The sequence below is a fragment of the Leuresthes tenuis genome, unplaced genomic scaffold (genome assembly GCF_036924035.1).
Source record: "Leuresthes tenuis unplaced genomic scaffold, fLeuTen1.0.hap1 SCAF_24, whole genome shotgun sequence".
Lineage (NCBI taxonomy): Eukaryota > Metazoa > Chordata > Actinopteri > Atheriniformes > Atherinopsidae > Leuresthes > Leuresthes tenuis.
Window position 1 is genome coordinate 4,336,048 of NW_027325378.1, and position 15,531 is coordinate 4,351,578.

A 15,531-nucleotide genomic window follows, 5' to 3' on the forward strand; every position below is an offset into this window, starting at 1 on the left:
GTGCACCCACCACAGATATGATGAATGGATGATGACAGTTGTCTCCAACACTGTGTGCTACATGAACTTGTTTTGAATTTTGTCTGACAACTGCAGTCAGAAACTAATGCATCAATAGCGCATTATTACTTTCCTGTCTGGCGCAATCAGCAATAACCTACATTTCTCAGGTGTATTTATTTAAGATATGAGAGCGGGAGGGAAAGGCAGTGTAGATATTTAAAGAAAGTCAGGCAGCTGCTGTAAAACCAAAATGACAATAAGATCCATCACAAGAGTCACCCATTTGGCCCTTTTGCAAAAGAAACCATAAATAAATCAATATATAACGAATTGTCTTATTAAATATTATAATTCAATGGTAAATGCTGTCAACTAAATACGGGATAAAAACAAACCAATTGTAGCACCATGGACAGAAATAGTGGGCCCAAGATGCTACTATTTCTCAATTTTGCATATGTTATCTCCTTCCAAAACGCTTTCCTTGACCTCTCTAGAAAATGTATATTGGCAGGAGAAATTCATCAGGACTTCAGGACAACTGCACTGCAATGATACCTTTACTTTCCTTAAAACAAAGCTGTGGTGTGGTGTGAGACCACAACTGTTTAAATTAAAAAAGTGCATCGCTTTATCATTCTGTTTCTGTTGAATTATACATATCATAAGATAATAACAACATATAGCAGAAAGTATTACTTGTATAAAGTAAAATACGCCACCGTTGAGTGCTCACTCATAATTAACAAAAAGAATCACAGTTAGAATGACTGGATGAAAATAATTGGGCTTTGTATTGAATGTTGTGATCCGATTATTTCCTTTTGTAAAGGAAGATCCAGTGTTTTATGCCATCAAAAGGAGGAAATTAGGCTTTTTTCCTTAACAATTGGAGATTTCAGCCAGATAGGACTATTCCTAAGCAACAAAAACAAACAAATATTTTAAAAAACCTATTCAATAGAAACTCTAGTCTTAGCATCATGGCAGATATGAGTTATATAAAGAATACAACTGACTGAAAGACACACAAGAAACTCATTTTAACCCTATACATAGGATTCAAGAAGGGTAGGGTATGGTAGGAGAGTCAGAAAAGTGTAGGTAACATGGAGGGAAATATTACGGAGTTATCTACCCCCATTATGTCAGAGGACTTTGTTTTAAAAGGCCCTTTAAAATGTGAGAGTTTCTAGAAAGTTGATTATTGGTTAAGACTTACATTGATTCATTATACAGTCTAAGGAAGTCCACACAGTGCGTTTGCCATTTTGATGCCTAAATATTGTATCAGTAGATAATCAACAGTGATGTTTGGCTGTCTGATATTATGGATTCTCACAGATATGCGTGTACAATTAGCTGCCCAAATAATTACCATCAGGCAACGTGAAGATACATTACAGAGAGTGATAATAGAATCACCCGAGTATCAAAGCTTACATTTATTTTGTAGAATGTATCTTTCGGAGTTTAGAGGCAATGTTTATTTCTGCCTAACACTTCTGGTAATAGTTGCATATTCTTAGCGCCACAAATTAAATAGCGATGCTACATCATACAGAGTAGTAAGGATTTCTACTAAGAACTGTCCTCAACTCATGCTCAAGAGAACGAATTCGATGCATTTTCATGTTCACTATTACAGCTAAACTATAATGTAGTAGTAGTGAGAGGTAAAAGGTGAATAAGATAACTATTTGGGACACGGTGGCTTGCTGTTAGTTTCAGAGCCTGAGAGAAGCATGAAACCTTTGCATGACTTCCATATTTTACATGTCTTCTGGTTCAGCACCATGGACAGGGCCTGGTAATGTTATAGTGTTACAGTGCTGAAACTGCATAGCCAAGACTGGATGATATAAGTTATGTTGTGTGTCTGTTCCATTCTGCCCCTCAGCTGAAAGCATTATGTTCATTTCTAAGTGTTTTGGTATGTTGATAAGTAGACACAGTTTCTTTTTTTTACCGTCGTTTATACATGGGGCACAGCTATACATACTAACGATTTAAGCTGAAGTATAACTTTCAGCAGCATTTCAGTATAATGCTTTCGTTTTTGTTGCTTGTTCTCAATGACGTGCAGAGCTGCTTCATAGGCACCACATTTCAGCCCAGTGCTGGCGTGATATTTACAATGTAGATGTCCCGAAAGTGCTTCGATTAGGCTTCAGCACCGCGGACAGAGTCGGCTGCCATTACGATCAAATTCCGGTGCTGTTTTTCTGAAATGTACAATCCCGCCGGTAAAAAACCGACACGCCTGGTTCTCAGCTCGTCATACGAGAAAGAACCATGCTTTCACGGTTCCAGTGAATGAACTGAAAGCATGCCCGGATCCAACCGTGTCGCTGACACCGAGTGAGCTCTGCATCTTTAAAACGGACAAAAAAAAAAAAAAAGAAAGCAGCAGAAAAACACACAAGCGGCTCAGTCATAACTGTGGGATGATAAGGACTACCTCTTTTTACTTTTGGAGAGAGCCAAGCCGTTAGGAGAGCATTCAGCATCAGCTGTTCAACACTGGACTCTCATTGCTGGAAGTCGGGGCTGAATCAGTCACATGACAGAACTGGAGGCAGAGAGCTAGAGAAAAGGCACAGCATTTCGACTCGCACCGCCATACTGTATTTTGAGCCATTTCACATTTTTATTGCAACATTTTACTCCCGCTCGGTGAGTACATTTCCAATGGCTTTTTTTTTTGTAAGCATTTTTTGTCTTTTTAATTGACTCCCCCTTTTTTTTTATTTTTCTTCCTTTTGCTGGTGTTTGAATTGAGCATTGACATGGTGGTTTTCAGCGTTTTTCACATCCAGGCTTCAAGTTTTTAGCATGCAGTTATTCTGATCGAGAGTGCCAAGAGGGTAAACGGGTGCGTTATCGGTCTTGAGAAAGCCTTTACTTGCTCGCAGTTTTGTTTCGAGGATCAGAAGCCAAGCAGGTTTTGTCAGTATTGAGATTTTTCTTGGTGGTTTTGAAATATTTTTATATTTTTGTTTCTGTCGACTTTTGCTGTTGCTATGCTTTGGTTTGCATTTTGCAGTGTTGCTTGTTGCCTTCGAGTTTTGTGATTTTGATGTCTCGGTGAATCTCACCGATCAACCCCCCTTTGCTTTTACTTTGTTCCTCTTTTCTTTATAAAAAGGGAATCATTTTTAAACCCCATGACGTTTTAACGTGACACTTTTCTTGCAGCTGAGCTCACAGGTTTGTGGTTTTTGTGTTTCTCTCTTTTTCCGATTTCGTTATACTTTTGCTGGTGGCAGTGTCAAGTATTTTTGGCTGTATTTTTCTTTTTTACTTGATGGTGCTGGGTGTACGAAGGGAGTTTTGATTCTTGGGAGAGTTCAATGCGTTTTTGTTTTCTAAGTCAACGAGGATGAACAGACATTTTCCCTCTTGCAGGTATATAATATGCTGTATTTGCAATAAAGAATGAGGTGACAGAAATATGCACCTGTGGCTGACGTGTTATTTTGTAAGGCTGGCCAAATTGTTTATTAGAGCAGGCATTCTTTTTCAATGTTACCTGAAGGTTACCTGCTGTGATTGATCTGTGCATACTGCCTCTTAAAAGTCAACAGTGGTGTTCATCAATTCAAGGAGATTGGAAATCACACGCAGGTCATTGGACCACGGTTTTCTCTTTGTTTTGAGTTCAACAATCTTCAATACGTTCAAGCTGGGGAATATGTGTAAGTAGCTGCATTCAGGTCCCTGGAAAGGATGCACCTAAGGACAGTAATAATCTCCCACAAAACAAAAGTATCAATCAATATATTGATTAGGATGGGCGAAAAAATAACAATTCCATCTGCTGCTGCAGGTATTTCTTTAAACTGCAGTTGGCTAACAAGTTGAGAATGTAAGCAGGCAACAGTGCACCTTACATTACTTTACATTATGTCACAGGCAAATATCTTTCTACACTTAAGTGCCTTTTGGATTCGTCAAATCAGATTTAGCTGAAAATGAATAGAGCTACTGACAGGACTGAAAGAGAACTTAATCCCTTAAGAGGCAGGTTTAACTTCAGATTATTGGTGTGCAGCACAAAAATGCAAAAACGACGAAATAGATATGTCCTCCCTGAAAGGGATTTGCCAACCTATGACTGGAACGATTTGGTGTGTTTGTGGAGGTGTCTCTTTGGGGCGTTTTACAGAAAACAGAAAACTGTCACCCTTAGAATTCCCAAACTTTACTCTTTAAGGGAATTTAAAAACCTTACATGACTTATTCTGGTCTATTATTGTACCAACTTAGAAAGATTTATACCTTTAGGAGGCGAAACTCTGTCTTTGATATCAGCTTTCCATTAAAAAGGATTTAAGCTTGTGCAGCAGATGTCATCAATTAGTGTCCCTTGGATCCAGATTGCATGTATGCAGCTTAACAGAACAGAACAGAGGTTTTGTCAGTGGAATATTGTAGGTCCATAAAACATACAAGAGAGGACCATTAAGTCTGAGTATAGGCCGTTAAGTCTCAGTGTCATTAAACAGGCTGCCACAGTTGATCAGAATCAGGTCAATCTTAATGTGGTAAAATGGAATATAGATAAATACTGGAAGCTGAACTCAGTGGGTAAACTTGCATTTTTAATAAGGCCAGCTGATTAGACCAATTAAGAAGAAACATTTTATCATGCACTGAAAGGCTGTTATCATGTATTGATTTTCTGCCGCCTGTTAAATCTATGCAGGCCATAAAGCAGATGTAGATAAAGCAACACAGGGAGCTTTTAATGCTTTTCACTTTGTGAGACTATTTAGAAACAGTGTGTCAGTGTTTGCTTGTAAGGCAAGCTCATTTGAGACCTTAAAAGCAGTTAGTTATTGAAAATAAGGTGTTTGATTATGATCCAAATGCTGATGTATGTATCATCAAATGTCACATTTAAACTGACATCGGTTCTCAAATGACCTCAGCAAATCTAAAAAGAAGTTGCCAAACTGAGTCATTATTCATAATAAAAGGCATTTAAGTGTTATACTAACAGCAGATTCAATTTCCAATGTTTTGGCCAGAAAATATTTTAGAGCCCAAATGATATTTTCAGCAACTTCTTCAAGGCGACACTCTCCTTTCAGTTGTATCTGCAAAATGATGCAAAAAGCATCTAAATTCAATCAAACCAAAGCTCTCGCCGCATAACACCTTTTCAGCCGTGTGTAAAACAGGCTTCAGTGAGAAACTCTCTGTGCACATACCAATCATTCATTTCAAATCAACCCATCTGTTGGCTCTCAAGTCACTGCATCACAACACATCGACGTGTCTTCACGCTCCTGGGCGAGAGGTGTTTCTGCCACGCCACCACGGTACGAGCTCCCAGACATCTCTCCTGCAAAGTATTATGATAGCTTCCATTACGTCCTGCGGTGTTGTGTCTCCCCTCCAGGCAGGTTTTCCGTTATCTGGGCCAAGCCAGAACTGCACAGGAGACTTGCAGAGAGTTGTGATAGCTCATGTGCGCCTATACCTCTGCTGGAATGAATAAAACATCACACAACAGCCAGTTGTACGCGCAAAGCATGTGCTTCACTTAGGCATGTGTGTGATTGCATGCACACTTGTTGGTGTAAGTGGAGCTTCAATGTGACATACAAATGAAAACAGCTGTGCTTTGTGTAATCAGTATGGGACAACCACGGAAACATGCATGCTATGGTCTCGACTGATTTTGATTTGTCATAGATAGAGTGTTCAATCAAAATGAGAACCATTACAGCTGAATAAAGAACCTCATTTTGAGTTTTTACTGGTTAGAGTTACAGAGGATATTAAAACATTTGCTTATCTAAAGTGAGTTGATGGAAGGGATCTTAAAACAGATAAACAATATGAGAATTGTTACGAATGCATTACATCTTATTATACCTGCAATTTGCACGGTTCAGCTAAACGTGAACAAAACTAAAACTGAAATCTTTTTAACCCCAAAATGTAAGAGTGCTGTCAAAGGAAGCCTTTATGTTGGCTAACAGGGAAAATATCTGAAGGAAAATTCCCTCTGCAGCTCCCAAAGCTTATTTTTTGTAATCCTTTTTGTGTCTCTCATAAGGAAATTTCAAAATTTATCTTGGCAGTTGGACAATCCAGCCGCTCCACACTCGTGCTCAGTTTGAAACGGTGTTTGAAATGAACAATATTATCATTTTGGAGAATGTGGGCTTTTTAAACTGGGCTGAATATAACAGTTTCTGTCTTAGAGCTTGCAGTCTCAGTGGCTGAAATGAGGTGGTCATAATGACAGAAACATGGTGGTGAGATGTTTTGCAGGGCGGCAGTTTTAGCTCCTAAAGAAGTAAGTGTACATGAGCTGGAGTATCAAAGTAAAAAATGTTGATGCGCTATCTTCTTGCTTCCTGCCTCAATCCCACAGACAGCTTGCCTGATCCTTCTAAGATGAGTGTTGAGCACTTTATTGTCCTTTTCTGAGCTTTTTATTTGATAAGTGAGAGGATCTTACACTTTATATTCTGGGCAATTAAACCCATATCTAAAGAATGGGGTCACGCTGCAAGACTTCCCAGCATCTATTATGAGAATGTTTCGAGTTATTTCACGTCACTGAAATGAAATGAACTCACATTCTGAGGCCTGAATGCAAGTACAGAATCTCAGTTTTGTTTCCATGAGATTTCATTATCTGTGTTGAGTCTGTGTCTATTCTTGTTAAAATGAAGACCAGATAGTGAAGAATATTCTCTTGTTTGACTTTGGATGTAAAACAAGACATAGACAAGGAGTTGGTGTGTGTGCTCATGCGTTTATGTAAAAGGAATAGAGCACAGCAGCTTAAAAAGGGCCATTTAGGCAACAATTAGCTCGGTTTTTCTTCTTAAAGAACAAACCCATTTACTGGGGAATTACTTTTTTTTTCAGAGGGAAATAAGGCTCATTCTGTCTGATTAATATATCTTCACCAAAGAAGCTTTATATGTCACTTAATAATGTTCTATTAGACGTGCTTGTGGAGGAAGTGGGATTCATTCTGTTGTCAGCTCATGATTATTGATCCAACTAAACTGATAGCTTCCAGGCCACATCTGTGTCAGACTGAGTTAACGGATCCAATACAGTTTTCTAATCGCACCTCCATCTAATTACATGCAGCAGCAGTATCACACGGGATCACAACACTGAGGATTAGTTCTCAGATTACATGTGGACACATCGTTTCTCTGTCACCTCTGACTCAGAAACTGTATGTTTTGTTTTTGTGGAGTGACTTCAATAAAAATTTGTATTGTTGACTTGAGTTTTCTGCTGTGGCATCTCTTCCCATCCCTTTTGTAATTAAACTGCAATTTAAGGAAAATGCAATCTCCATTTTCAGTGCACAAGCTTGTTTCGTTAGACTTAACTTACAGGCAAATTAATGCAAGTTTTTTCACATCTGTCTGCCAACTATTATTAAAGTTCTGGTATGATTGAAGGTCTTTTTGGATAATAGAAATCTTGGCTTGTGTACATATGAAGTTATGGAAATGTGGCTAAAATGTCACAGCAGAATGCAACAGTGTTGCTCCACAAAACTCTATGAATGTGATATTCACACACTCACACAAACACAAGCTGGAAAAGAGCAGCAGTCTGAAACAAACGCGTTAGGCCTTTGCAGATGGTGACCTTCAAAAGCTGATCTTTTTTCCCTATACTTGTGTGTGAATTTGTTTTTAAGACCAGTGGTTGAAAACTGGAAAAAGAAAGAAGATCAAATATTTAGAAAGGTCCTGAACTTGAAATATTATCTTTAACCGACTGGAATATAAAGATACGCAAAACATGGCACAGCGAATAACAGAAGGAATCCTGCAAAGGGGACCTCCAAAATACTAAAAGCAGCATTAAAAGGATACAACATGCGATAACAGAGAAGAAGCTCTTATAGGTACGTTTTTAGGGGTTTAAATTTGTTTACATGAGCTCAAAAGGTCTGCCTTTATTAATTATTTTGGTATAGAGATGACTGTAGGAATATCATGAATGGAAAACGTGCATTTGGGGAGATTGTCTGCTACTGTGTAAGCAGTTAAGTTTGGTATGACTGACTGTCAGAGCACTGGCTTTGGTGTGGTGACACGGGTGCATACAAAGTCAACAACTGGATCCCTGCTCTTCAGACGCACATGATGTCTAAACGGCTGTGTGATGTTAGCTTAAAAAAACAAGGCAAAGGAGTGGCGTGGAGCCTTCCAAAGCAGGTGGCGGAGCCCTCCAGAAGCTGCAGAGAGGCAGCGAGGCTGATAATGTCCTGCCTAGATTACCTCAGGGACCTCGATTACAGCAGAGAGTCCCCCTCCGGGTCAGCCTCAAGCTGGTTGTGCAGGGATCAGCTGTTCTCACTGTCATAGTGCTGGCATTAGCTGGCATCAGCTGTCTCTCACCTGCTCCTGAACACCACAGACAAACTTGCCAATTAATTACAGACCTTTTTCCAAAGTGTTTTTTGCTGAGCTGGCATCCTGCACAGAGGTTAAAGTTCTAAAGTCACTTACAGGACTACAGTGAGACACCAGACAACCAAAATAAGGCAAAGCAGGACACCTAAAAGCATAAAACAATACTGGAAAGCCAATTCTCAAGGGTAGTACCAAAGTGACAAGTGTTTCTTTTAGTCTGATACAGAATTACTTCATTTAAAAAAAGATAAGAATCATAAATTAACTATCTGAACAAATACACAAGTCACAAATCAACCATACGAAGACCCACGATGACCATAAGGAGACACAAAACAACTATAAAGAGGCTCAGAATGACAACAAAGAGATACACACTGACTGCAATACGACACAAAATGGCTACGAAGAGACAAATAAACCAGAAATATACAGAGTTACTGTCAAAAAGAAGTTAAACAAAATGAATTTGACTGGACACCATCCCAGATGCACTTAATTGTTCGCAAGAGATGCATAATCATTACAAAGAGACAAAAAGCATCCAAGCAAAATTCCCAAAGACAAAAGATGACTTTAAGTAAAACAGATGAACACAATCAGACACGAAACACTGATGAAAAAGTACAGAATGACCACAAAAACACGACATTTTCTGCATTCATTGAGTCCACCCTGCATTGAACCACATCTGACACCAAACTTTACTTACAGACTGCAAACTGAAGGTACCCTGTGGTACTTTTGTAGCAGCGCTTTTAAGAGGATTTGATCTGATGAGTTGGGTGTATTTACATTAAACTCTCTCATGGTGCTGAGTTCAACGCAAGGAATTATAGTGAATTTGTTGAATAATTTTTTGCATATTTTTTATGTAACAGGTTCAATTAGTTTGTTTTGTTTTTTATGTTTTTCTTATTAATTCAACCAAAATTAAATCTCTCATTTAAAGTAATACTTTGACTAAGTAATTAAATTCAGGTGTATCTTGTTTGTTTTAAAAGCTCACCTCATCAGTGGTGCATATGCAAATGTATGTTATTCTAAATGAAGGCAAAAAAGAAATGCACCCCACAAAAATCTCATATATGAGATAATAAAGAATTATGGTGAGAAAAAGGCAAGCAGACTCGTATAAGGAAAGATGCTGAGTAATGGAGTAATAGAGCCTGTCTAGAAACTTCCCAAGTAGATTTAAACTAAAACAGAGAATAAAGTGAGATATTTCCACATAGAGGCATCTTGACTCACATACTCATGAGGATCATGACCTCAATTTTCAGTGTCTGCCACTAGGAAAGCACAGGTGCACTCAAGTAGAGACAGCTACTGAGCTAGGAAGCTAGCTATTGAGTCTGTGTACCCCTGAGGGCAAAAACATGTCCAGCGAGTAAAGCTTTTATGTTTCTCTCCACAAACGGTTCACTCGTGGGAGGCTGGGGAGTGTCGATGATGGTGAAAAGTTATTCCGCTCCACATTCAAAGTTTGATTTATGCTGACGGGGAATCCTTAACAGACTGGAGCATATGGGCAGACTTTGGGATTTTTACCTGGAGAGATTCAGTCGGTTACATATTGTTTTGTTACAGAGAACTTTTACTGACTGAGTGAAGGAAAGTAGAGGAGAAATGGGCCATTTTCTTTTATTCATGGCGCTAAAACACATTTGGTTTAGTTTTCAGGATGGCAGACAAAGGCCTCGTGCACGCTCTTTGGATTGAGGATGAGAACTGTCTGCCTAATTACACTCGGCTTTAGTGGCGCGTTGAGCTAAATCTGAGATTAAAAATGAATAAACAAAAACATCTGCCGTCTTAAATGAAGAGCTGCTCACCAGTGGGCTTTCAGGTTCAAGATCAGATCAGATTTTTATTGTCATGCACATACAGGGAAATACACAAAATTTCTCCTCCGCTGTTAACCCATCCAGGTTGGCACCTGTTGAACACACTGATGGAGACTGATGCCATTCACCCCCCGGGGAGCATGGGGGTACAGTGCCTTGCTCAAGGGCACCTTGGCCGTGGCACTGCCACCCCTCCAGCTGTCAGTTCAATCTTTTTTGACTGAGCCTCCAGTCACAACTCCAGTCTTTAAATTTCCCACTAATCACAAAAAAGCTGTGAAACATTAACAACTTGTCATCCTGCGGTGAACCGCAGTCTATCAGGTGCATGTGTAAATAAAGCTTCATGCTTTATACTGATTTTTACACGAGTTTTTGACATTAGTCCAACATCATTAGAGAATAAAACCCAACCATGGAGAGTTTTGTTTTAAACCTTCATCTGTCAGAGTTTAAGTGTGAATATGTCATAAAAAAAGATTTTTTTCTATCAAAGCTAGAGCCTCTTAATGTTCAAATTATCCAGCCATTCAAAAATAAATAAGTGGCAGCATAAGTGTCCTTTTATCAATTTTTTATCCTGTTAAATCTCTGAATATTGGAACCACTGCAAGAAGCAAACTTTTCCCCATAGTGAGTCCTTGGGTTTATTCAACACCACGTCTTCCTCCACTTGCTTAAGTCTCATTAAAACAAGGTGAAAGCAAAAGAGGCCGGAAAGATAGAGTCTCAGGTGTTCTCTTAATCTTCTAATTTATTTCCCCTTCTCGTTAAATTCTCCCACATTACAGACAGAAAAATAAACGCTTTGCATTACGGCATTAAAACAAAGCAACAACTAAAATGGAGCAAACCTTCAGAGTGAAGAAACAAGCTGTGTGGGAGATATTTCCCTCACCGTCCAGATAAGGACGCACATGTCAGGTAGAATGGCGGCGGATAGTTTGTGGCAGCAGCAAAGCAACGCAGAGGTTTGAGTGTGAGGCCATGAAGCAGCAGGCACTGCCGGATGATGCATGTCTTCAAGGGACAACTCAACAATTTGGAGCATATTTGCCATTTACGCTCGAGTTGAATTAAAAAAAATTCAAATATACAGAAGCTAACAGCAGTGTGGCTCGGCTGAGCAACACTTAGAATTAGGTTCATCTTGTATTGCTCTTTTCAGATGGCAAACCAGCAGATCAACAGTAATAAACATGATATTTCTTTGTGAGTCAGTCGTGAAACTTGTGTTAAGTTTTGTTTTTATTTTCAGGTCACACAGCTGAAACTTTTGTTGCTTCCGTGTTGGGTTTAGGTCAAATCGAGTTGAAAATCTACTCAGTATTTTTCATGACAGCATGATGGGTCAGACTTGTGTTTTCATGGACAGCCTTCTTTTCCTTCTAACTGGCAAAGCGCCTCGTTTCCATGAGCTCTGGGCATTACTGCTGCTTGAACTGTGAGCTGAGGAGCACTGTGGTCCTCCACTACGCATCCACATGTCAGCTTCAGGGGATTCTGGAGGGTAAAAGTCCTCGAACTGAGAAGAGTGCTCGTTGACAGGTGGCATATAACACTGTGTCTCTCCATTTTCTCTGCTTCATTATGCATCTCCAGTCTCACATGTCGCTCCTCCCAGCCCAACAGCTTGTAGCTTTAGCATTTTTCTAAATTACGCAGTGGGTGGAGTTAGGCTGAGTTACATTTTAACAGATATGACACAGATATCGCTACAAGGCAACACATGAGCATCTTTTACCGCGTGTTTACCAACTAAATTAAAGCTTCAACCCCCCACCTCACAAAGGAAATATGACAAACTGCCTCATTAATTGCTTTTCACATTTCAATTCTAAAGATTTAAATTCCTCTGTATGCCCTTAAAGTTCTTCATCCCAAATGTTTGACACAACTGTCTGCAGTCATTGCATCCAGAGACCTGAAAGATAAAAAAAATACTTTTTATTTCATCACATTTTAGATGTTTTTGGAGCCACAGGGTGCTAACTGCAGAGAAAAATCCATTTCTGTCAGTCTGTGACAAGGCAGCGGATGACGGCAAATTCATCTGAACGGAATAGATGTAAAGTTTAAAGCCAGAGCAGCTCAATAGCTCTGTAGAAAAAGCACAATACATTGTTTCTAAGATACAATACAGTGCAACATCTGCGCTGGTTTCCACATCCGTTACCAACAGACACCTGTCAGTGACATCATCAGGGAATACAAACATTATTAAGCAATCAAGCAGACACATTACACATGTAAATGACATTAATTGCAGACACGGGTTTGAAATATTCATTCAAATTAGCCACATCATTTAGGCATGGATCTCTTCCCAGCGAGTGCGATCACTGAACTAATTAGGTCAGTCAATGGAAGTTGAAACAATCTGAAAAGCAATTTCACTTTCCAATTAATTCCAAGCAAAGAGAATGAAAGCAATATAAGATGCAAATGTGTGAAGGAACAGGAAGGACAGAAGAATAAACGCAGACTGACACAAACACCAGAAATTTCCCTGCACAACTTAAACCCGAGCAGTCATTCTTCAGGGTTGTCTGGTGTGCCGTGAGTTCTCACAGAGCTGCTTGTCGGTATGGATTTTGGAAGCATGTCAGAACCACTATTCAGTGCTGTGGACCTGTGTCACAGCTGCAGAGGTCACACACGGTTCCAAAACATTAGTATTCTTTTGTTCAGGTACAAATGGCAACCACAACGCCAGACTGTTCGTGAGGGCTTTGGATTTCATCATGTGGAGGAAAATGCTCAGTATTCCAGTATTTGGAGGTCTTTGGCCTTTTTAAACTTGTCCTTTTTATCTCCTTTCAAAAACACACCAGTAAATGTGACCCGTGATCGAGACCAAATTGTTACATTCAGTTGATAACAGCCCGAGGTTTAAATGTAACTGACCTAAGTAAGACGAATCCTTTATGAATGGCTGAAATGCCACATAATATTCATTACTATAAGTGGGTAGCCGGGTGGAGAACTAGATTTGTGGTGACTTAGTTACTTATTTGTATTTGAAGATCCTTCCTTTGTCATTCTGCACCATTTTCTTGCGCCTGCTGTAGCCCAGTTGGTACAACGCCAGCTTTAGAGAGGGCCGTTAAAATCAAGACTCATTCAAAACTGAAAACACACAAACAAATTAAACTTACTGTGTATTTGACTGAGAAGATTTAGACAAGAATAACCTCATATTTCTTTAAAAACTACGAGTTGTGGGACATGTTAGCACCTGTCTGTCAGCAGCCTCCAGTGTTACTATGGAAACACGGCTGAGTTCAGAGTTAGCCTGTGGGTTTGTAGAGGAAAACTTGAAATATGTCATCTTTAATGTTTTATTAGAAAGTTCTACTGGTCAGGGAGCAAATATTAGACTGATTAAATGTTACAGACCAGCTTAAATTGTTTTTGTGAAGACCAATCCTGGAGCTAACGGTAAAGTTAGCTATAACGCAACCTTCCGGACAGTCATTTTAGCTAATGGAAATGACAACCGGTGACCAGAAATGAGAATCAAGTCCTTGTTTCTGTCTGTGCGAACCTGAAGTATCACTGTGACAAATCTCCAACCAATTCCACTGTCCTATAGTAATAAGGACTAAAATGAGACAGCTGCGGAAAACGCGATAAGACTCCCCCACAGAGGTCTCCTGCAGTTCTTTTGCCTTTGGTTTCCTCACCTCTCCCGTTACATTATTCTCATTCTCACTTTCCTCTTTCCCACAGCGCCTCCTCACTTCTCCACCCTCACAGATCTTAGCAGAAACCTTCAGAAAGACAGCTGCTTTGTCCGTTCATTCAGTAATTACATTCCTCTGCCAGCTCTTTTGCAGGCCGATTATTTAGCTGTCTGTCGCTTTCTCTTTATCTGCTGCCAAGCTACTTCGTCCGTGTTTAGCTCCGATTCAGAGGCTCTGGAGACTCACATCTAGTGATGTCATCCTGACTTTGTTCCAAAGACAAGAATTCAACATGACCGACCAACCGGATTTTCATCGAGGAGGAACAATGTTTGCGTGTTAATAAATGACACAAATCCAAACAACAGTAAGTGCAGTGAACTAGATTAATTCAATCAGAAACATCTGCAAGACGTTTTTAGTGAGTTGTTGCAATGAATCATTTTAAGTCACCTCTTAAGTCACAGTGTGAATTCTTGTTTCAGCTTAGAATGAAAGCCTAAAGTTAGTTTGCAGAGAAATGGGAGCAACTGCCTTGGGGTCTTTTTTCTTTCCTTTCTTTTTGTTTCTCTCTTTTAAGTCGGAGCATCGGCAGCTGTTATAGCAGATGGGCAAAGCAGCAGCCAGTTCAACTCCATCCATTTCAATGGAACCACACAAGAATCAACACGTCCTCTCCCGTCTCACTCACCCCCTGGCACCGCCATCATCTGAGCTGACTCCCTTTTCTTTTGTGGACGACACAGCCTCGCCGTGCTTTGATTTCAAGTCATAGATTTTTTTTATCTTTATCAATTGGCTTTATTTATAACTCACTTCATTTTTGCTGCCTCTGCTTGCCGACAGCTATGTGAGGAAAGCGCAGAAAAGGAGGATTTGATTGCAAAAAGAACCGTCACAACAGCTGTATGGGAGCATGTCAATTACATTTCAAATAATAGTTGCCTGTAACATAACTGATTCTTTGATCGTTTAAGCCTTTCTGACCAACAGCTTTATCTAAATAAAGTTTTAAATATGTTCACTTAAACCTTTTACTTCTCATCCTCTAAAGAAAACGTTCTCATGCTCATCGACATCATTAAGAAATGTGGAACAATTCATGGAGATGAAGCTGTCAAATAGAAAGAGTTCGTATTCCAACAGGCTCTGCAGAAGATGAAACCCTGCAGAGTCATGTTGTTCCAGCCGTGTTCACTTCTAAGAGGAATTCATTCCATGAAGTGTTCAAATACATATCTGACATACTTGTATATTAAACAGACCTCACTCCACAACAGGATCAGGATTGGTGTAATAGCTCCTCTGGACCCTGTGGGTTGTGGTGTGGAATCTTTATGGACGAGACTTGCTTCCCATAGGCGCCATCAGATCTCATCTGATTGGTATCTGGGGAGTGTGGAGGCAGGTCTTTGTCTTGCTCTTTCAGCCCTTCCTAAGCAGTTTCTGCAGGGCTGCCCACTGATACTGCAGGGCAGAGCTGTTGCCACGTGGGGGGTATAACTGGTCTGAAAAAAGGTTTAGGTAGGGGGTAAAAGTCAAATTAACATTGGTATGAATGCTTTTGGCTTTACATTGTAA

The 15,531-nt window shown here is 39.7% G+C and overlaps 1 protein-coding gene across 2 annotated transcripts in view; it reads left to right on the plus strand.

Moving 5' to 3' along the window:
- The first annotated feature begins 2,580 nt into the window (after positions 1-2,580).
- LOC140284632 (RNA-binding Raly-like protein) overlaps positions 2,581-15,531 on the plus strand; it is a 103,918-nt gene continuing 90,967 nt past the window's right edge. Inside the window, exon 1 of one of the 2 annotated variants that reach the window (XM_072378548.1) lies at positions 2,581-2,679. The gene's annotated coding sequence lies outside the window, so the exon portion shown is untranslated. The remainder of the gene's footprint in view (positions 2,680-15,531) is intronic. The other variant, XM_072378549.1, reaches the window with a different exon arrangement.